This window comes from Aphidius gifuensis, linkage group LG6 (assembly GCF_014905175.1).
Source record: "Aphidius gifuensis isolate YNYX2018 linkage group LG6, ASM1490517v1, whole genome shotgun sequence".
Lineage (NCBI taxonomy): Eukaryota > Metazoa > Arthropoda > Insecta > Hymenoptera > Braconidae > Aphidius > Aphidius gifuensis.
Genome location: NC_057793.1, coordinates 13,899,056 through 13,921,733, shown reverse-complemented (window position 1 = coordinate 13,921,733; position 22,678 = coordinate 13,899,056). Strand labels below are relative to the sequence as shown.

General features: G+C 30.7%; 2 protein-coding genes across 3 annotated transcripts in view; one reads left to right on the top strand and one right to left on the bottom strand.

Moving 5' to 3' along the window:
* The window catches only part of LOC122859544, a 28,305-nt gene extending 17,724 nt beyond the window's left edge, over positions 1-10,581 (bottom strand). Inside the window, exon 1 of one of the 2 annotated variants that reach the window (XR_006374358.1) lies at positions 9,661-10,113. The gene's annotated coding sequence lies outside the window, so the exon portion shown is untranslated. Of the gene's footprint in view, positions 1-9,660; positions 10,114-10,562 lie in introns of those variants that run through there. The other variant, XM_044163205.1, reaches the window with a different exon arrangement.
* Positions 1-22,678, top strand: part of LOC122859548 (N-alpha-acetyltransferase 15, NatA auxiliary subunit) — a 57,993-nt gene that overhangs the window by 28,532 nt on the left and 6,783 nt on the right. The gene's annotated exons all lie outside the window — the stretch shown is intronic.

Here is a 22,678-nt window from a genome sequence, read left to right as displayed (position 1 = left end):
GATCATAGAAATATTAATCGCATGCAAACTATATGAGTTGTACTAAATCATAAGTCACCTCTTACGTCAAATCAAATTTTGAAAAAATTTATAGATCATTTTAGATATATATAAATTAGGTAAACTGTTATGCCAAAAAAAGTGAGCGTGACGAGGTAAGTGTGAGTTCATCGTAGCGTTTATTCATCCCCGTAGCTATAGCTTGGCAGGTCAATTTATTGTTTCTTTTTGTTTATACATGATATAAAAAAATTTTTTTCAGAGACATTGATTTTTGCAAGACTCTAGAACAGAGAGAGATGTCTCTGTAATCTCTGGCAATCTCTGAAAAATCTCTAATCTGTCTCTGAAAGTATCTACGATTTTTAACTTTGAAAATAAATAATTTTTTTTCAAAGTTACAAATTACAGAGACTCGTAGAGGCAAATTTCTCGGGCAAGGTAGCAACGACTTTAACTTTTAAAATCCCAGAGCCTCTCAGAGACGAATGAGAGAGAAGAACTATATAAGCTAAATACAAATTAAACATCCGTGTCACCTAAAGTTGAAATAGCTGAGTGTGTTAAGGCCCTTGTTTGTATTAATCGAAAGGTTGAGAGTTCGCGTCCGACTAGAAGTAAATAATTTAGGTCACGTTTTTTGTGTAATTCTTTCTATCATCCATTGAATCAGTCTTGTCGTCATATAGTATTAATAAAATCAAGTCTAAATAATTGATGTCAAGTTTTGTTTTTTTTTTTAAATTTATATTAATATTTAATAATCAGTTATAGACCAAGCATAGTGCTTAACTATACATAGTTATCTTTTTTATAGTCTAACAAAGTGACCACTGGCCAGGGCTAAATCTAAAATAGAGACTCGATTGCAGAAGCAATCATCTCTCTATCAGAGTCACGCAGATAATATTTTAGAATTTGTCGGAGACAAATATTGTCTCTAATCGAGAGGCTTGCAGCAGCTAATTTAGCCACTATAGAGACAGTTTTCAGAGGCTGTTTTTAGAGACAAAATTTCATCTCGGGAAAATAGGAAACTCAAGATACGAGGCCCCGAATATATGCAGATAGTGATGGGTGACTCGACTATTATTCGGTTATTATACGTATGATGCTGTATCGGATTAGATGGATGATAGTTGAAAGTGCCCTCTTTTCTCGAAAAAATAAAGTAAATCATTTTCAAAAGCCTTTATAACTATCAAAACTGTTTTCCTTATTGCAACCTATTAAACAATAAATTAATTCGTCAACGTATAATAAAAAATCTATTATAATTAAAACTACAAAAAGATCTTACAAAGAAATCTTGATCAAGTGAACCTGGTCAAATCTTGATCAATAAATCATCAAGTTGGATGATTTCAAATAAATATTTTTTTAAAACAATTTTTTCTGTTTAAGATAGCATCAAGTATTTTGATCACATTTTGATCAAGTGAACCTGGTCAAATTATGATCAACATTTTCTTAGTCTTATCATATTTAAAATGTAGAGCTGATGATAGCGCTGTATAATATTTCTTCTATTAAATAATTCATTCCAATATCTATCCATAATTTTTTATTACGAATTAACCAATAAATACAAAAAAAATTATTTCGTATTTTATTAATTAAAATATATATTCAAAAATAATTATTTAGGAATAATTATTATATTGCACAATTATTTTTTTTCCAATTATTAATCTTCGTCTGAATCTATCATTTTTTTTTTTTTTGTCTCTTATGAGTGAATGTAAAATATAAGGATTAAAAAACTATACATTTCATCGATCGTCCGGTAGCCGAGTAGCTAAAGCGTGCGTTTAGAATAGTAATCTGTTGTTCGTAGCTTCGATCCCGTCTAGTTGCGCAAATTAGACTTAATTATATTCTTTGTCTTTCATTTCAGCACATCTATCTCTAACTCAATCCCAGGAATAATAAGTAATTAGCTGATTAAAAAAAAAAAAAAAAGTGATTTGTTAAATAATTTTTTTTTATCATTTTTTGATATTGTTTCTTGATCACTCTTTGATCAAAAATCTTGATCAAGCCTTGATCCATTTTTTCGTTACGTTCTGATAAATTCTTGAACGGGTAGCTTGATCAAGACTTGACCAGGTACCTTGATCCATTTTTGCGTTACGTTTTGATCAATTCTTGATCAAGTTGTCTGATCAAAACTTGATCTTAATTCAAGTTGCCTGATCAAGTTTTGACCATATCCTGAACTAAATTTCTACTCGGGTAATTTTGTCGTTGATATCCCCTACGTGTAGGTTTGAAACTTTATTCCCGATTTTGAATGTTTTTTTGTTATCAAGAGACTCGGCAGAGTCTCACCTCAATTTTTAAAAAACGCGAATGAGCTTACCGGGTAGTAAGTATTTTAAGTCGGTGGTCCAAGACGTCATCATTTTTAATTTATTCAATATCTTTTTAATTATTTGTTTGAAAAAAAAATTTTTAATTACCTGTTTATTCATTATCCCATTATTAATCAAAAGACATCAAATATCAAAAAAAAATGTCAAACTTTTGAAGTATGAACTTGAATAATTTGCTGGAATAAAAAAAAAGAAAAATTACGAGGTTTTTATTATAATATTATTAACACGAATCGAAATAGCGCCTAATTTTTTTTTTTTTTTGTGTATCTAGAAAAAGATTCAACTATATACTTCAAGAGTTTGACATTTTTTTGGATATTTCACGTCTTTTGATCAATAAAGGTATAATTAATAAACAGGTAATTGAAAATTGAGGCTTTTTGGGGACATGAATCGAAAATTTATGTTTTGTTTTTATTTGATATTTTTTTACAATTGATAGTTTTATAGATCAAGTTTATTTACATATAAGTTATTATTTTATTTATCCACACCACTATAATAACCCACACGGAAATATTTTATAAAATTTTTATAAAATTTGGGCAATTTTGTTAAGAAGTTTTTATAAAATTTTTATAAAAATTTTATAAAGATTTTCGAACCCCCCCGTGAGTTGATTTATTTTAAAAATTTAAAAAAAAACAAAAAATAAATCTTTCGTCGGGATTTGAACCCCGGTCTTACTGGGTGTGAAGCAAGCACTTTACCTCGAAGCCAGAATTCTTATGATAGAAATTCATTAAAATATACATAAGAACATGACTATTCTAAATTCTTTTACTTTGCTGTTTTATACCCGATTTTATCTTTCTTTCTCATACAAATATGAACAAAGAGTTGATAAAATTAAAATTTTTTATATTTGAATGAAAGTCAATAATAGAATTCTGGAAGTTTCTGGAAGTAATCTATCTTCAAAAGATTACTTGGATAATTCAAATGATGAAATTGACAATAGTTTTCACAGTAACACTCTTACTAATATACAAATTATACTTTTACGTCTAAATCGTTAAATGTATTGTGTAAAAAAAATAATAATACTTTTACTGAATCATTGAATGTTTTTAATGGTGAAAATTTGAGACCTTGACTTCATTTTCAAAAAAAAAATAATGCCACATTTACTGAACGAGTTGATGTTTCATCAACAAAATATAGCAAAATTGTCGATACATGTTTATCAAATAATATGTCAATAGAAAATAATGAGACATTTACGGAATCATTAAATAGTTTATGAAAAAAAAAAATAATAAAACATTCACATCAAGTGAATTAAAAAGTGCATTATCAACACCATCAGTTAATAACAGAAAATCATTAAATGCTAATGCTACACATGATGCTGATTTGCCCAAATATTTAAGCTACATTGTAACAACATATTCGGACTCATATTACTTAGAAGAAAATCAAGACATTAATGGCAGTATTCATTTAAAACTATTTCTAAACTCAACATTCAACTGCCCTAAAAATGAAGATGATGATGACGATGACGATAAAAATACGACATTTAGATTTTCCAGATGTTACATCAACAAATCGTTGACATTAAGCCTACATTTTATTAGAAAATTAAAATAATTATTAATTGAAAATTAAAAAAATAATTTAAACTCAAAAATTAACATCAATCAATGAATTAATTCAACTGTAATTAATTGTATATATATAAATGCAAAAAAAAAAAAAACTCATTGAACTTGATGGAAAAAAAATAAACAAAAACAACATGTGACTTTGTGCACTGGCTTGCTCCATTGCGTATGCTTCAACAGCTCCCTATGCTAAATTACTTCGTCAACGTATATAAAAAAAATATATTATTATTAAAACTTCACAAAATGATGTGATATCATAACAAAAAAAGACATGGTGACATTTGTTGGGGCATGTGGCCCGCGTTACCCGTTGAAAATTAAAAATTTTCAATACTCCGGCTGAAGCCATTGTTAGTTTTATTGCTTAGACATATTTTAATCGTTAATTAACGAAAACATTATTCATATTTAAAAAAAAGATATTTGAATTTTAGTTGAATATTTAGATGATCAATAAAACGAAATTTCCCGTAAGATAGATCCATATGTTAGAAAAGACCCATATGCTAGAAAAAAAGGGACTTTATTTTTCATAGTTTCAGATATGTTTAATTGATCAAGAAAAATGATAAAGATTCAATTATATTTTTGTTACTTTTACAAATAATTCAATCGGTCGTTTACAAATTTACAATTAATATTGGATTTACAAAAAAACTGGCAATAGAGTTTTTTGAACCTTTTTTTCGAGCCTTATAAACATTTTATTTCAACTCTATGATGCCATTTTTTGTCCGTTTTCTTGATTTTTTTTTCGACGAGCCATAACTTTTGTTATAATCAAGATAGAGATTTTGTATTAGGCTCATATTATGCGCCTTAAAAAAATCTAGTGACGGCATTGGGTTTTTTTTTCTCTCAACAACGGTTTTCGAGCAAAAAAATTGAATATCCGAATTTTTTTGTTAAATTTTGAAGTTTTTTTTTTTTTTCTCAAAAACTATTATAGATAGGGGAAAAAACCCATTATGCGGGCGATAGAGTTTTTTGATACGAAGTCTCTCTTTTGATTTCACGTTGAGTTATTCATTGCGCCGTTTTTCAGTTTTTTTTCGGCGAGCCATAACTTTTGTTATAATCAAGATAGGGAGTTCGTATTAGGCTCATATTATGCGTCTCAAAAAAATCTAGTGACGGCATTAGGGTTTTTTTTTTCTCTCAATAACGGTTTTCGATAAAAAAAATTAAATATCAGAATTTTTTTTTTCAATTTTATAGTTTTTTTCTTTTTTCTCAAAAAATATTATAAATGGAAAGAAATTTCGCAAAGCGGGCGATAGAGTTTTTTGAGGCGAGTAATATGAGCCTAATACGAAGTCTCTACTATGATTTTGCGTTGAGTTATTCATTGCGCCGTTTTTATAACTTGTAAAATTTTCACATAAAAACGTATATAATTTAAGTTACATAAATAATAATTTGAGAATAATGAAATATGAAACAGAGAAGATTTGCGTACAAAAAACCTTTGGTGATAAATACTTTCTGATGGATAGTTTAGACAGCCCGATTTCTTAAGTAAGAAGAAAAATTTTTTCAAAATTTACATTTTTGTTTTATCATCAAAAACTATTATCAATAGAACAAAAAACCTATTACGCGGGCGATAGAGTTTTTTAATGCGCTTATTTTGAGCCTAGTACGAAGTCCCTTGATTCCCAGGTAGGAGTAAACGATTGTGCCAGGCCTGGCACAAGCTTGTGCACAAAGCTCACATGCTTGTGTCTAGCTTGTGCTACAAGCTTGTGCCAAGGTTGTTAAGTGATTGGAAATGTGCCTATGTTACAAGCTTGATGACAAGCCTTGTGCCAAGGCTCGTGTCCCAGCCTCGTGTCAAGACTCGTATTCCAGCCTTGTGCCAAGGCTTGTGCCTCGGGCTTGACTCAAGCTTCCAAAAACAATTTTAAAAAAAATATAAATAAATTATTATGGTTAATCTATTATTATTGTTAATTTAATAATTTCGACATTGTTATTTTTTAATTCAGACAATTCTATTAAACGATAATAATTAAACGAAAAACTAGGGACGCGACGCGGGATCGATCCGGGGCCTCTCACGTGGAAGTCCAATGCACTATCATGTCGACCATTTTTTCGCCGATGAATTCAAGACTGTGGCTCAGCCTATGGCTTCTAGCCTCCGTAAAAAAACCTAGTTTTTTTTACAAAAAGAAGCGTCAAGTATTCGAAATCGTTTAGCTATTTTATTTTTTTAATACAAAAAGATGTGGTACCAAAAAGAGTCAAGAATTAAATATATTTTTTATGCATATAATGAAGTCTTAACTGTTGACAAAATTTTAAACTTGACCCCACCTGGTTTAATATTCTTGACTTTTTTTTGGTACCACATCTTTTTGTATTAAAAAATAAAATACTAAACGATTTCGAATACTTGACGCTTTTTTTTGTAAAAAAAACTAGGTTTTTTTTTTGTTACGTGACTTTTTTTGTTACACGTGACTACGCCTTTACTACAAGCTACTACACCAATGAATAGTCCCTCGCCTATTGTGTTGTAGTTTTCTAAATTTTGTACATTTTAGTTTTAGTACCGATTTCCTCTTGCCTCATGCGTTTTTCAAAGACCTTAGCATGTGATTTATTTTTTATTGATTCCAAAGGCATGCTTTTGTCTATGCATTTCTTTATGTATATTGAACATAATGACAATTGTTCTTCAGAAAGAACATGAATATTCTCAAAGCAATAAAATTGAAGATCACTTCTCTAGTGGTATTTCAATGTGAAGGCGTGGAATTTTATTTTCCGGCTCAGAAGCCCATGTGTCAAATTATCTATTTTTGTATATACTACACGGAGAGAAAAAAATATTAGGTTTTACTAAAAAAAAACACTGGATTTTACTATGTTTTATAACACTGGTGGATGTTTTGGGAAATTTAGCAACATTTATCGTGTAAACAGTGAGTTTTACTATAGGGATCTGACCTATGGGCGGAGTTTGGATGCTCACGCACACATTTATTGTGTAAAGGCTTACTGTGAGGCAACATGGCGCATTCCAGACCATTTTACTATAGTATGCTATCGTCAACAAACTATACCATATAAAATTTTTCAATGTAGTTTCAATGGTCTGGAAATAGTTCACTGTGCGCCACCAGATGCCATGGTGAATAGGTCAGATCCCTATGTTTGAGAATTTTAATCAGACGTAGTAAGTATCATAATACTCAATCGTAAAAATGGCCATGTTTAAAATAAAAAGTACTATGTTGTATAGTCAAAAATATATTTGATTAAAAAAATATTTTACAAATTTGTCAATTTTTTTTCTGTTGTATTATTAACGCAGAAGCTTTTGTTTTGTTTTTGTTTTTTTTTTTTTTTCACACTCTGACCGGGGATCGAACCGACGAAGTATGTATTGACGTGGTGTCGGATACGCTTTAGACCGCTCAGCTACGGGACTAAACTGGAATTAACGTAAAATTGACTCTTTTGTTTGGTATTTCGTCTTTCTGCATTTTTTACCATGTGAACATAGTAAAATTCGCTTCAAATATCGTAATTAATATAAAACACACAATAAAAATTAAATCGGGAATCGTATTTTTTAAAATTGATGAGTAGTATAAATAACATTGTTTGAATTTAGGTACCGAATGATTATTTTAACGAGCGTCAATTGTCAATTCTACTATGCTAACATAATAAACATTAATTTACACATAGCACTTTGTATCTACAGTTTATTAAAAAAAAGAGATTTCGTTAGTACTTTCGACTATGTCTTCAGTAAAAAAAATCTTGTTCCATAGTTTGATTACAAATGATTTAATTTACTATGTGCCTTTATTAAAATATATAAAATAAATAATAAAAAATATAAAAAAAATATTATATCTTATCAAAAATCCGAAAACATCCACCGATACTACAGTAGCATAGCCCAGGTAGAATCCCACAAGGGTGAACGGCCGTGCCAGGCTTGTTACAAGCTTGTGTTTCCTAGCCTTGGTGGACTAGAATGTGCCTAGCTTGGCATAAAGAATTTCTCCAGTCATTGCACAAGACTTGTTAATCTAGGCTTGTACCAAGCCTGTGTCAATTGTTATTTCCAAGCCTCACACAAGGTTAAAAATTCCAAGCTCGTGTCAAGCTTGTATTTACAGTCATTGCACAAGACTTGTTATTCCAGGCTTGTACCAAGCCTGTGTCAATCGTTAATTCCAAGTCTCACACAAGATTAAAAATTTCAAGGTTTCGTCAAGCTTGTTTTTCCAGTCACTAGACAAGCCTTGTTAATCCAGGCTCGACACAAGACTGTCCCCTTGATTTTTCCCGCCCTCACACGAGCCTCGTAATACAGCCTTGTTTCAAGCTGGTGCCCATTGTTTCACCAAGCCCGACACGAGACTTGACTTATGCATATATTTAACTCAAAAAAAAAATTCTTGTAATTAGATATATAAATTTAATATAAATTTCAAATAAAAATTATCAGGCTTTGACTATTGTGTGAGGCATTCGCGAGGACTGTGTGTTTAGTCTCAATAGAATTTATTTATATAAAAAATTTTGACGACCACTTTTATCAATACCCCGATGGTCGACATGATAGTGCATTGGACTTCCACGTGAGAGGCCCCGGATCAATCCCGCGTCGCGTCCCTAGTTTTTCGTTTAATTATTATCGTTTAATAGAATTGTCTGAATTAAAAAATAACAATGTCGAAATTATTAAATTAACAATAATAATAGATTAACCATAATAATTTATTTATATTTTTTTTAAAATTGTTTTTGGAAGCTTGAGTCAAGCCCGAGGCACAAGCCTTGGCACAAGGCTGGAATACGAGTCTTGACACGAGGCTGGGACACGAGCCTTGGCACAAGGCTTGTCATCAAGCTTGTAACATAGGCACATTTCCAATCACTTAACAACCTTGGCACAAGCTTGTAGCACAAGCTAGACACAAGCATGTGAGCCTTGTGCACAAGCTTGTGCCAGGCCTGGCACAATCGTTTACTCCTACCTAGGAGTAAAACATAATATTTTTTTCTCTCCGTGTATATGTATAGCAATAAATATTCTCCTGTCTAACACATTAAACCATAATAATTCACAGATAATTTTCATTATTTTCTAAAAATAATCAATATAATATCTTCGATGTAGACCATGTATCGATTATGTATCGTCTTTAGTATACCGTATATTATTGAATTTCACGATACGATATGAGACTCCATATTCCATAACGTATCCTATGCCTATCGACTTATTGCTACATCACAGCATCCCTACGTTTGCGTGTTAAATCATTTAGTCACTATAATTGTGGCACAATTTATTCCTTAGCTACAATTGATCACTCAGCCGCAAATCCACTTTTTTTTTTTTTTTTTGAAAAAGCCAGTCTTAAGCGTGAGTTAAATGCTGAGGCATGCAACGGCACTGAATTCGGTATCAGTCTGACTTTCACCATACCGTTATATTAGCTGTGCATCGTGACAAGGAAAATAAAACAATAAGCTAGAGACCAGGTACAAGTTCTTTTTTTCAATAATTTTTATATAATGCCTATAATTACTTAACTATCATAAAATCATTCGTACAATATTTTCTACAATAAAAAAAAATATGAACAAATCCTTTTTATATAATATAATATTATTTATGAAAATTCTTAACGACTCACAATTGTAATTTTTTTTCAAACAATTCTTTCAATGTTTATTTTTATCTTGATGAAAAAATGTTCTTTTTTTGGTTAGTGGCCATGTTGTTACTGGTCAAGCGCAAAGATGCACTCACTGCACTTGTCTGTTAAGTCGTTGTCGTCGACAGCCCACGTGTAACCTTCTCTTCTCTTTCCTTTTTTTTTTGGATACTCTCCAAGATACCAAAAATATTTTTGTTATCTTTGTATTTATGAAAACAAACTTATGGATTTATCGAACATGTTCTGCTGACAAATCACGTTTTGGTGTTTTACTTTTAAACGATAGCACCGCACGGATAACTTGACTTGAACTGTGTCTGAGGTAAACCTCGTGCCTACCAATCCCTGTAATTCTGTCTTTTTCCCTCTCTCTCTCACTCTCTCTTGCTCTCACCATTTTTTTCTATATTTTTTACTAACGTGCTCACACTTTACCCACTTTTCCGACAAAAATAATACATGTATATATATCATAGTTGGTATCAGTATATATATTGTTATGTATTGTATATTATTGTATATGTATTGTTAATGTAACGTAATAGTAGCAAACAAATACTTTTGCGTACTCTTCCCGCTATAATCCAACAATTTTCATAAATTTCCAATTGAGTTAATTATAAAATTAAGTCTCAATAATTGCTAAATAGCTTTATGAGTAACTAAAATACTATAAGGTGGGATTTCTATTGGAAATATCGATTTTTTGTTATGAAAAAAAAAAACGTTTCCTTTCATGTTAATTGCAATTATCTCTAATGAATGTAATGAATCCATGAAAATGAAATCTAAGTCTTGGTTTTTTAAATATTTATACCAGTTTTATCGTTTGGAAAAACATATCCATATTTATAATTATATTAATATTAATTACTAACTTTGTGTTTTTCACTCACGGTTAGTTTTTTTTGTACTTTTTTATTTTGCAAAATCTTCTTGAAGACTTTAGACTTCCAATTTTCTTCAAACTTTCCACTATTTAAAGATATTCCACTACCTAAAGATACACTTTTTTCTTTTTGCTGCGTGAAATTAGAAATTAGAATTCAGCCATCAACAACATGTGTTTCTGAAGTAGTTTCATTTCGTGTTCGATAAGCGTAAGAAAAAAGAAGTCCATGTTTTATGAATTCACATAGAGAAAGTGTCAAAACAATAATATACGTATTTTTGAGCATAGAATAAACTTATATCTAACTCGAGTTGTATGTCGTTATTAGCTTATCATAAGATCTGTCAGTGGATAGAAATAGTCGAGCATTGGAGCTCAGCCCAAACTTCGTTCAGAAATCAGAAGACAGAAAAAATGTAAAAGTTATTGTTTTTGAATGTCATAATTAGATTACACCTATTTAATGTTGAAATTTAACACTCAAAAATTGTTAAAAAATCAGCATGTAAAAAAAAAACTGTCATTTAACTTAGACTTAGACTTTTTTTAACGAGTGTATATGCTTTGACTTTCAAGTATATCTATTTTGTATACCTATTTTGACAATCAGAAAAAATCTTGAACTTAAGAGAGTGCAAACGCAAAATTTTCAGTAAATTTTACTATGGTGCCACATCATCATAGATTCTGACTACTAAAATATTTACTATCATTCTAACGAAAAAAAAACAATTTTTGTCTTGAAAAATTAAAATGTACCATTGCAATTGAGGGTCCGGATGCAATAACCGGCCGCACGCTCGAAGCCCAAGAAAACACGACGTTGCTCCAGGTGAAAAATCAAACATGAAAAATTAAAAAAAAAAAAATACAATCATTCAAAGAATTGAAAAATACATATTTTCCTTCAAATAGTTTTTTTTTTCTAATAATTAATTAACGCGTTAAGAATTAAAAACGAAAATTTTTTGTTGAAAAAAATACTTTTTGTTAAATATATATTTGTGATAACTTTTTTAAAAATCAAAAAGGGCCGGTTTTTTCGTCCAACATTACAGTTAACTGAGCATTAACTAACTTTAACTAACTAAGGATTAACTACTTATCGATTGATATTTTCAATACTAAAGCATGTAAAAAACGCAGTCGGTAACCAAATCCTTAGTTAGTTAACTAGAGTTTAAACCTTAGTTAACTGTAATGTTGGACGAAAAAACCAGCCCTAAATCAACTTGAAAAATTGACTGTAGCTATATTTATAATAATCTAGCGATGCCAACAGTATTATTAAAACCATTACTTATCCATATTGTTTAATTTTTTTAATTTATTGTTTTGTGTCGACGAAAAAATTCAATTTGCCTAGCTTTGAATGAAAAAAGAAACTAATTCTTTAGTACGTTATTAATTTAACCACAAATTGCAAGCCACCTACAGTGAAAAAAAGTTCCCGCTGCAGGCACGGTACGTTCCTGCTGCCGTAGTAGTAGAGTAGACTGAATATTTGTGAGAGCAGTACACCCAACTTGGAATTTCTATACTGCTCTCACAGCAGTACAGCACTGCTGCTGTAGCGGAAGATTTTACTGTTGATGAGTTCAGGCGTATGAGCGGTACAAAGAATAGCTGTATGACACGTAAAGACTCGTTCGATAGATTAAATGATGTATATATGTATATCCCAGGTAGGAGTTCTCCGGCTTGAACAACTGTGCCAGGGTTGTGCGAGGGTCGTGTATCAAGCCTTGTGCCCATTGTTTTCCCCGGCCTCACACGAGCCTTGTTAACACAGGCTTGACACAAGACTGTCCCCGTTGTTTTCAACCGGCCTCACACGAGCCTTGTGTCAAGCCCGTTTGACCAAGCCTCACACGGGACTTGACTTGTGCATATATTCAATTTAAAAAAAAAAAATTAATATAGATCTGGAAATTGTAAATAGAAATTTTAAATAACAATTATTAGGTTTTGACTATCGTGCCAGGCTTTTACAAGGACTGTGAATTGACTCTCGAATAAATTCATTCATATAAAAATTTTTGACTTACTCTTTTAGTAATACCCCGGTGGTTGACTTGATAGAGCATTGGAGTTCCACGTGAGTGACCTAGGATTGATCCCGCGTTACGCCGTTTATTTTCGTTCATATAATTATCGTTAATTCATATTGTATCGCATAAAAAATAATAATGTCAACTTAATAAATTAATAATAATTGTTTATTTATATTTTTTTATAATTTTTTTTGCAAGCCGGTGTCAAGCCTGGGAACACAAGCCTGTGTCAAGCCCGATACACTAGTCCGACACCAGCAAATACATCGTGAACATTCCAGACTTGACACAGGCTTGTGTCTCAGGCCTGACACAAGCCCGAGAGCCGGGTAATCAGGCTTGTCCCACGCTTGTGCCCGTCGTCACTTCCTACCTGGGTATTATTAATATTAATTATTAATAAATATGATTATCAGAGCCGGGAAGTTCGTCTGTTATTTCAGTTTGCCGTAAATACCATGGCAACATGGTGAAATATAGTTTAAAAAAAAGACGATGTAAACCTCGTACATGGAAAAAATGGCCTCAAAAAATGGCCTTATTTTTTTTGGCCTCTTAAAAATGGCTAAAAGAGACCAAAAACATAAGGCCATTTTTTAAAGCCATTTTTGAGAAGCCAAAAAAAAAAAAATAAGGCCGTTTTTTGAAGCCATTTTTATGAGCCAAAAATATAAGGCCATTTTAAAGGACCATTTTTAAGGGGCCAAAAAAAATAAGGCCATTTTTTCCATGTACGAGGTTCAGATCGTCTTTTTTTTTAACTATATTTCACCATGTTGCCATGGTATTTACGGCAAACTGAAATAACAGACGAACTTCCCGGCTCTGATGATTATATATTACTATTATCGTTGAATATGAATTGATTTTAAAATCTTGTATATTATAAAAAAATGAATATATAAAGAATTTGAAAAAAATATATTTTATTTGAATATACCCTGGTAGAAATTTGTGAGCGCCGCCCGACTTAACCTGTACAAGTATATATGCTTATACATGTAAAGTCGGGCCAACGGAATTTTTCTACCAGGATAGAATTTAAAAAAAAAATTTTACATTTTTAATTTACCGTTTAATAATAATAATAAGTTAACTAATTGGATAAACAAAGAAATTGCATTAACTATCATGATAACATAAAAATAATATTACATGATAAATGATTTTTAACGTGAAAAAAATTTTTAAATTTGACATTGAAAGAAATGTTTAATTGAACATTTAAAAAAATGCTAAAAAATAGCCCTATAAGTGATGTCAAAGTCGTGAACCGTATATGACCGCGCATACAGATGCGCGCATTCAGTTGCCACTGCAGTGCTTTATATACTGCTGAATCAGCAGTACAGTTTACCGAGAATATACGAGTGCTTACTGTGGATTTACATGGACATCCTGCTACTGTAGCGGTCTACCATTGCCGGTACAATAGACCGTGCCTTCAGCGGGAACTTTTTTTCAGTGTATATATGCCCCCCTCTCCCTTAAAAGGCTATGCTCGCGCGTTTATATATTCATATAGCTGCAAACAATATACGTGCAATTCGTTGTTTAATTAATAATTCAGTAAATAATTAATAAAAATACCTCAAAATTTGTACAAAACATCTTGATTCACTGCTACACAATATTGTCGTTGACAAGTTACTCAAGTTTGAAATTTCTCCGACTCTTTTTTCATTCAAAAATAGACAAATTGAATTTTTTCGTCAACACAAAACAATAAATCGAAAAAATTAAACAATATAGATAAATGATTATTTCAATAATACTGTTGTCATTACTAGATTACCATAAAGCTACAGTCAAATTTTCAAGTTGATTTATTGATTTTTAAAAAAGTTATCACAAGTCATATGTATATTTAAAAAAAAGTATTTTTTTCAAAATAAGATTTTTCGTTTTTAATTTTTAACGCGTTCACTAATTATTCTAAAAAAAAAACTATTTGAAGGAAAATATGTATTTTTTAATTCTTTAGAAGATTGTGTTTTTTTTTTTTTTTTTTTCAATTTTTTATGTTTGATTTTTAACTGAATCCAAATTTTGTTTTTTTTTTTTGCTATTTCCCGATAATAAAATTACAACGCATAAAGGAATTTCTACAGAAGCCAAATTTAAAATTTGAAATAATTGTATTTATAAAATTTTACTCCGTCGTGGACATCCGGGTTCCATGACTCTTTTCGGATTTGAATCGGATCCGGTTAACCGGACTTGAATCGGATCCGGCTTTGCTTACTCTGTCCTGATCTGAATCAGATCCAGGATGCCGGACATTAATCAAAGTTTATTTTTTTTTCAAAGTTTAATGATATATTAGGTATAGAAATAAAGAGAGTATTTAAAAGGATTGAAAGTAAGCCTAGTAAAAGAAGATTTTCACCATGGATCACCATGAGCACTAAAAGACTAATTAGAAAAGAATAGAATCAAGAATTGGTTTAAGTCATCATGAGCAGATGATGATAGTAACTGTTTGATATTGGCATGTTAACACATATTAAATTGGCAAGTGTAATGAGGCTTAATTAATATTAATGAAATTTACACAACCAGAAGGACATGAGCAATCTTGAAATAATTTTGTATAAATCTAGTTATTATCATATCTCCAATTATTGTTTATTATTAATTATTATTTGTACTTTATTAACACCATAAGAAGAAAATTTGTAAGAAATGTAAATGATGTTTCATGAAAGGCCCTATCATTTGGCTTTGCCAGCTGGGTTATTTAATAAAAATTCTAATTCTAAAAATTCTAATTCTAATTCTAATTCTAAAGTTATCTCTGCTTTCGGTCAGTTTCGGGTAAGGTAAGCCGGATCCGCTTTCTTTTATACTTTTTCCTGATACGAATCGGCTCCGGTATTACTAAAGTCTCCTAAGTTCTAGCACAAAGTATACTAAATTTACGGATGTTAAATGGCGAAAAATCCGCAGCATTTTATTACCAAAGTATCCGAGTAGAAATATGTTCAGAATAGCCTGAACACTGATCCAGGCTGAATCCGGATATCGTGAGGCTATCCCTATTCAAGTAATTCTATCACATCCTGATCAAGTCTGGATCAGGCACCTACATCTTTTCCTTAATAGGGATAGCCTGATTCAGTCCAGAACAGGGCTTGATCAAGATAAAAGTACTGACTTTATTTATTTTTTGAATAATTTCCGCCTATCCCTATTGAAAATAGTGTAGAAATAGCCTGATGAAAATAGCATCAGTCTTAGATCCTTGATAAAAATAGCCCGATCCGTTCTGGATCGATACTTGATCGAGGTAAATGTATTGAATTTATTTTTTTCTAAATATTTTTTTCTTGATCAAGTCTAGATCCAGAATGGATCAGGCTATACCTATTAAGAATATGGTAAAGCTCGCCGGATCCAAAATGGATGAAGAAAAAAGTATCAAATTTATTTCTATAAATTTTACAAATTGCCTGGTCAGGATAGCATCAGGCTATTTCTACTCCATCCTTAATAAGGAAAGCTTGATCCATTCTGGACCTAGACTTAATCAAGAAAAAAATATTTAAAAAAAAAAAAAATTTAATACTTTTATCTAATAGTTTTGATCCAGAATGGATCAAGCTATCTCTATTAAGGATAATGTACACTGCGAGAAATTTTAACTAAGAATTACAAACGTAAAAGAAAAAATTACTAATCAAATAGTAAAAACTACGTTGCTAACAGTTTCTCCTGTCATTTGTAAGAATTATTCGTATATTGATAAATAATTTTTATGATCAAGTTAAGTAAAAAGTTTGGCCATTGACTATATACAATACTAAGCCATAAAATTTACATAATTTTATTCTAATTTCTCTTTTAAAAAAATGACTAAATTCACGATATTCACGAGTAAATTCTAGCAGACTGAGAATATACCAACTACCAGTTTTAGAGTTGACTATTTTTTATTATAAATTCTATTTGAAAGTTTGACATTTTTTGTGCCAAGTTCGGCAATTTGTGCTAGATTCACGGACAGTAGCAATCAATTCCCGGCAACATTTTTTCTTTTCTTTTACACGCTGAAACTCGAAAACTAATTGATAAGTAGAAAAAAGTCATTCTTGATAAATTGTTAAGAAATAAATTACCAAAAATAAACCTTGCTTAACCCCATACCTAGCTTCAACAGATAAGGCTGTAGAAATGCTTGAAATCACATGACAATTCAGATATTTGTTCAATCAGTCGGTCATCTTTGTGTCATTTCGCTCGACCACCAGAATTTTTAAAAAGCTATATAGTAAAAACTATTTAGGTCTGTACTAACTTTTATATGTATTTATGATAATTTTTATTATATATATTGAAATATTTATTCAATTGTGCAGTATTTTTTAGTGGAGCATATAATATTTTTTATTGTTTCCACAAAACATGCATGTTTTTTATTTTAATCAACTCATAACTCATAATCAAAAAAAGTAATTCTTTATAAATTGTTTAGAATTGAATTTTCAATAATAAACTTCGCCTAACCCTATGTCTATCTGCAATAGATGACGATGTAGAGAGGCTTGAAGTAACATAACAATTTTTAAGTCGAGCGGCCATATTGTGTGACATTTTACATAATTTTATTGTAGAATATCATCTCTCGTGACCAGTCCCAGAAATAAAATAAAAATTACAAGTCGGTATAGTAAATTGACTAAATTCTATTCGACTATGATTTTAATTTTCAGTTAAAATTTCTCGCAGTGTATAGAGATAGCCTAGGCTATGCTGACTAGGCAATACCAAATTATTTTGACAACCCTCCGTTAGTCCGGATCACCATATTCCATTTGTTTCAATTCACACTCAGAGAAGGATAAGTTAACAGTTAACATACCAATATGTTTACATTAAACATACAAAAGTTTAATGTTATGATATATATTATATATATTAGCAATAAACATAGATATCTTAACTGTTAACATACGTATGATTATAGTTAACATACGTATCTTCACGCGGCCAAATATTTTGATGCGCCAGTCTACTTCCTGTAATCTTTTTTTTTTGACATTATATTGTGATACTATTCTAATTGTAATATAATATAATATGTACTCATGTTGTCATAAATTTATTTAAATTTAGTTTTTTTGTAAATTCATTCTTAATTTTACATTCAATTTTCATATTTACATACGTAAATGTCTTCAACCATCAGCCTAACCTTCAAATTGTGTCAATTACAGATATCTTAATAGTTAACATACGCATATTAACTATTCAGAAATTTAGTAACGGCTGCATTCTCTTTGAAAATTGAAAATTTTCAAAACTCCGGTGGGAGGACGCGTTAACTCCGAAATTATAATTTTTATTTATTATTTAATAATGAATTGTAATATAATAATTTATTATATTACAATTATTCGTTATATTAAATTTATTTATAAAACTTTAACCTTAAACTTTCAAAAACAGGATAAATACAAAATAATAAATAAACCAAATTGATTCCTGGAATTGTTGAGTGCTACCATTTGCCATCTTAAAAAAAAAAAAATCTAATGGTAAAAATGAGTGGGTATATGCTCTACAGTCACAAGTGCGCAAGCGTACGGCAAAAAAAATGATGAAAAAAAAATAATGATTGTTTAAATCTTCATTAATTGTTTAAATAATTAACTAAAAAAATCTCATATTATAGTCAAAAAATTTTCTACAAGCTGTCAAGCCAAATTAGCTCATTGAATGATTTCTTTGTGGTTCTTTTTATTTTATAAACTACTCACTCTGATATTTTTTATAAACAATCGCTAATTATAAAAAAACTAATTGTTGAAAAAATTTCGAGTATGGCTCTGGTTGTAGATTTTTTGACGAGGAATCCATTAAAACTAAAATCAAACGTCTTAGTTAATTTTCAAAAAAGTTATGTCTGTTCCAAAAAAATGTCGTTTCAGTTTTTCTTGAATAAACAAATGAATTCGATTTTAAAAAATATAAACTTTTTCTAATTATCTTTATTTCATTGTTTACTGTTATCTTTGAAATTTTCGCATCCATGATTTTTTCTTAGTTTTCTTAGTATTTCGCTTCGAAGATTTTTTTACATTTTGTTACATTTTTCTTTCGTCATTTGTAAACTCAATAATTACCCGAAAAATTTTAATTTTATCAGAGGCTCTAGAGCTCATCGAGATCTTTAATTTGAGCCTAATACGAATAATCTAGCTTAATTATTATGGAAGCTATGAGCGGTATTCATAAAACATATAGTGAAAACAAAACTATGGTTGGACGCTTCGCGTCTATCCCACCTCCGTAATACGTATGTTTAATGTTAATATATATATCTTTGATGTAAACTTATCAGCCACCACCCATTTTAACATGGCATATGTTAACATTAAACAGGATATGTTAACTGTTAACATATCCTTCTCTGTGTGCAATTTTCGATAATGATTTATGTATTTATTCTCTTTTATTTGTTAATATCATATATTTTTTTTTCTCATTCTGGAAAACATATAAGAAGTAATAAGAACAAAAAGTTAGCACCGAATATCGAATGCCTCAATAGTCGAGCGTGCCGAGTACTAGCGTTGTGATCCCGTGTCGAAGGGTTTGAACCCCGGTCGTAGCAAAATTTAGTTAGATAGATTATCGGTTAGGTCAGTTTGGGTTGATATAGGTTTTCCGTGTTTCATTAAACGTTAGTAGAATGATAGAATTATGTTGTATTTAAATTGAAAAAAAATATATTTGAAAATATTTTTTTTTTTTTATTTTTAAAAAAATCATGTATCCTGATCAAGTTTGGATTCATTATAGATCATGTATCTTTACTACAGCGTGATCAGGTATCCTGATTCATTTCGGATCCGAACCTTACGAAAAAGCGTTACATGGTTTGGATCCAGGCTGGATTTGAAATCAGGCAAGCCTGATCTGGTCCTGATCCGAACCTGACCTGAATTTCTACTCGGGTACTTCTGTAAAAATTCAACAATCAACATTCGCGGCCAGTCATTGAACTATACTGTCACATATAATTAAACGCCTTTCGTACTTTTTAGCTATAAATTATTCATTTCTACATATCTGTCAGTATATTTTCATTATATTATCATAAGCTACTCGGGTGAAGCGGACAATTTAACTAAACTACACATCGATTTTCATTATTCATATAATAGCTTTCATTGGTTTAGCGCTCTTGGTTTCAGCAACCGTATATGAGTACTTTTTTAAGAGTGTATAGAATATCGGGTTTGAGACGACAATGTTACAAACAAATCTGGTCTACAATAATAATAAGATGAATAGCAAAATGAAATTTCATCGTTTCAAATCTACATTCGAAATATTTATCCGTGCGCGTTTATTATGGCAATCTATACAAGAAATAATGCTATGAAATAATGCTCATGCGAGAGCTTAATGTTTCAGTGGCGTTATGCATTGAGCATTCTAGTGAGACTTGAGAGAGGTCTTTCCATCTTTGATATAGTATTCATGACTGAAATTTTTCTTTCTTCTGGTGCAACGGCAACTGCCACGCCTGCTTGATAGTACACTCTGTGACCCCAAAGTGCACATGTCTTTGCCATGACACACCCTTCACCACAACATTCACAACATTATTTTTTTAGCATATATAATTTATATTTGCGAACTCAACAAAAATAAAATTTTTGTGAACAAAAAACGTCCTGATTAAGACTGGGTGCAATAGTCGAGTAGGATAAAGTGCCCTGCCTACTTTTTTAAAATTAGATAGCTGTTATTTGCTATGAAATAGTGAATGTTTTCTAGAAGCATAATCAAATGTATAAATAACAATGAAATGCGCATTCGACTATTCGGACTAGTGAAACTCACGTAATTTATTATTTCTGGGTAAAAACACAAATAAATAAATAAAAGACTCAGTAATGTTCGATGGGGCCTGTAATCTTTGTTACTATTTAATTTATTATTTACGATAATTTTGTGAGAGTCAATGAATAGAATCATTATTCCAACAGTTTTCGATATAAGTATTATTTGTTTGATGCCCGAGATCAAATTTTCGGCTCTGTGTGAGATAAAAACTTTCACTTCTGAAAATCATCTCTGTGAGAGCCACCAGTGAGATGTGTCAAAAAGTTATATTTTTATCTCTTGAAAATCGTTTTGGGCTCGAAAAAATATTTCCCTTTTTAGCAAAATCAAAAAAAAAAACCCAATTAACAAATTCAGAGACAATTATGTTTGTGACCAGATGCCGTGAAATCGTATCGTGACAAGACGATACGATAATGATAACAACGATACAATAATACTGGTGCTGGTGTCTCGTGTAAGGATTGCCAACACTTACAACACGGCCAAGCCTTGGCCCAATAATGGAATCCAGTGCTCGGCAGTCAATCTTGCGCCACCCATGAGACTTGTCTAATTCCTCACTTGCCAATACTCGCATGCTGATGCATGGCCGACCACTGGTTGAAAAGAAGCTGGTCAGATTTTTTGGCCAAGTTTTGCTAAATTTTTGGTTAGTTAGAATTAGGGATAGATATCTAAGTCAGGGCTAGGAAGCCGATGACCAGTTATTTATGGTAAATTATGAGGGACCAGGACCGGAAACAGATGATTAAGCTATAAGGCTTGGCTCATTAATGGCTGGCCAACCTATATATTTTTTATTCTTGTGTAATATATACGAGGCATTTCACGCCATTCTGGACAGTCTCAACCCTGACCACCACCGATTTTGTTCATAATTTTTTTTCTCAGCTATATTCGGTTTCAAAACCATCCCCATTCCCCATTTTAAATAATTTTTCTGACTTTTTTAGAACTCTCAGTTTGACATAATTTAAAATTTTGTCATTTCATTTTCCATTTTCCGCAGCTCAAAACTAAAAAAATAAAGCCCGCCCAAATTTCAGAGTGGGATCTCTGTTCCCACGTGAGAGACCTAGGATTGATCCCCCAGTATGCCGCTCAAATTATTATCGTTCATTCAACTTGTATCACGTAAAAAATAATAATGTCAAAAATAATAAGTTAATAATAATAGTTATTTATATTTATTTATAATTTTTTTTGCAAGACTGTGTCGTCGATTCTTACCTGGGAAGTATACCTTTTCAATAATAATTTAATGTTTTACTAAAAACGCCAGTTGTTTTCAAAATTTTTATATCTTCCACTATTACTTTTAATACTAGAGATATACCATGCTGTTTAACGTCAAGATTATAACATAAAGCTAATAAATGAATATTATTCAAATTTGAATTTAAATAAGCAGGTACATTGTTAATACAAAAATAAAATGCTCCTATTTTATGGATTCCAGTTTTACTTCTTAATGGATTACATACCTCAAACTCATCATAATATAATTGTATTTCTACAGCATTTTGATTTTGTTAGAAAAAAACACTATCATCTCTAAAGTTTGAATAAACATCATTTTTTGATTCTTCTAGAGTAAAAAGATGATAATAATTCTTTTCATTTAATAAAAATGATCAAGTGTCTAGTAACGGTACATAAGTAAAAGTACTTGTAGTACATATGCTGTTGGTAAGACCCTGTTTGATTATCAAATTTTTGATCTGTCCAGGTTCCATGTGCTTTACGTACTGGCTCTACTATTTTAGCATGTTGAAAAATTTTTCACGACCGTATTTATTAAGTATTTTACGAAAAGGGTATTTAAATTGATCTGAAATATTTTGTCGATTTTCAAGAGTTGAACTACATACCAAATTATCTAAAACTGGTTCAATAATCTCACACGTAGTTGCCACAATTGTATCTATTACTGAATCAGGTAATCCTAATGAGTAAAGGGTCATGACATAGTTTGATATATTTTCTCACGTTATTTGCTCTTCATCACATATCTCATCTTCATCAAGACTTTCAATTGGTTCATCAACAATAACATGAAGATCGTTTGATATATTTTCAGATTCATTTACGTCGTTACTTTCTGATAATTGTTTTCTAATATTATTATTACAAGTTCTTAAGTTCTTTCGAAGCCCATTGTAAGTTCTAAAATTAGCAGGACATCCTA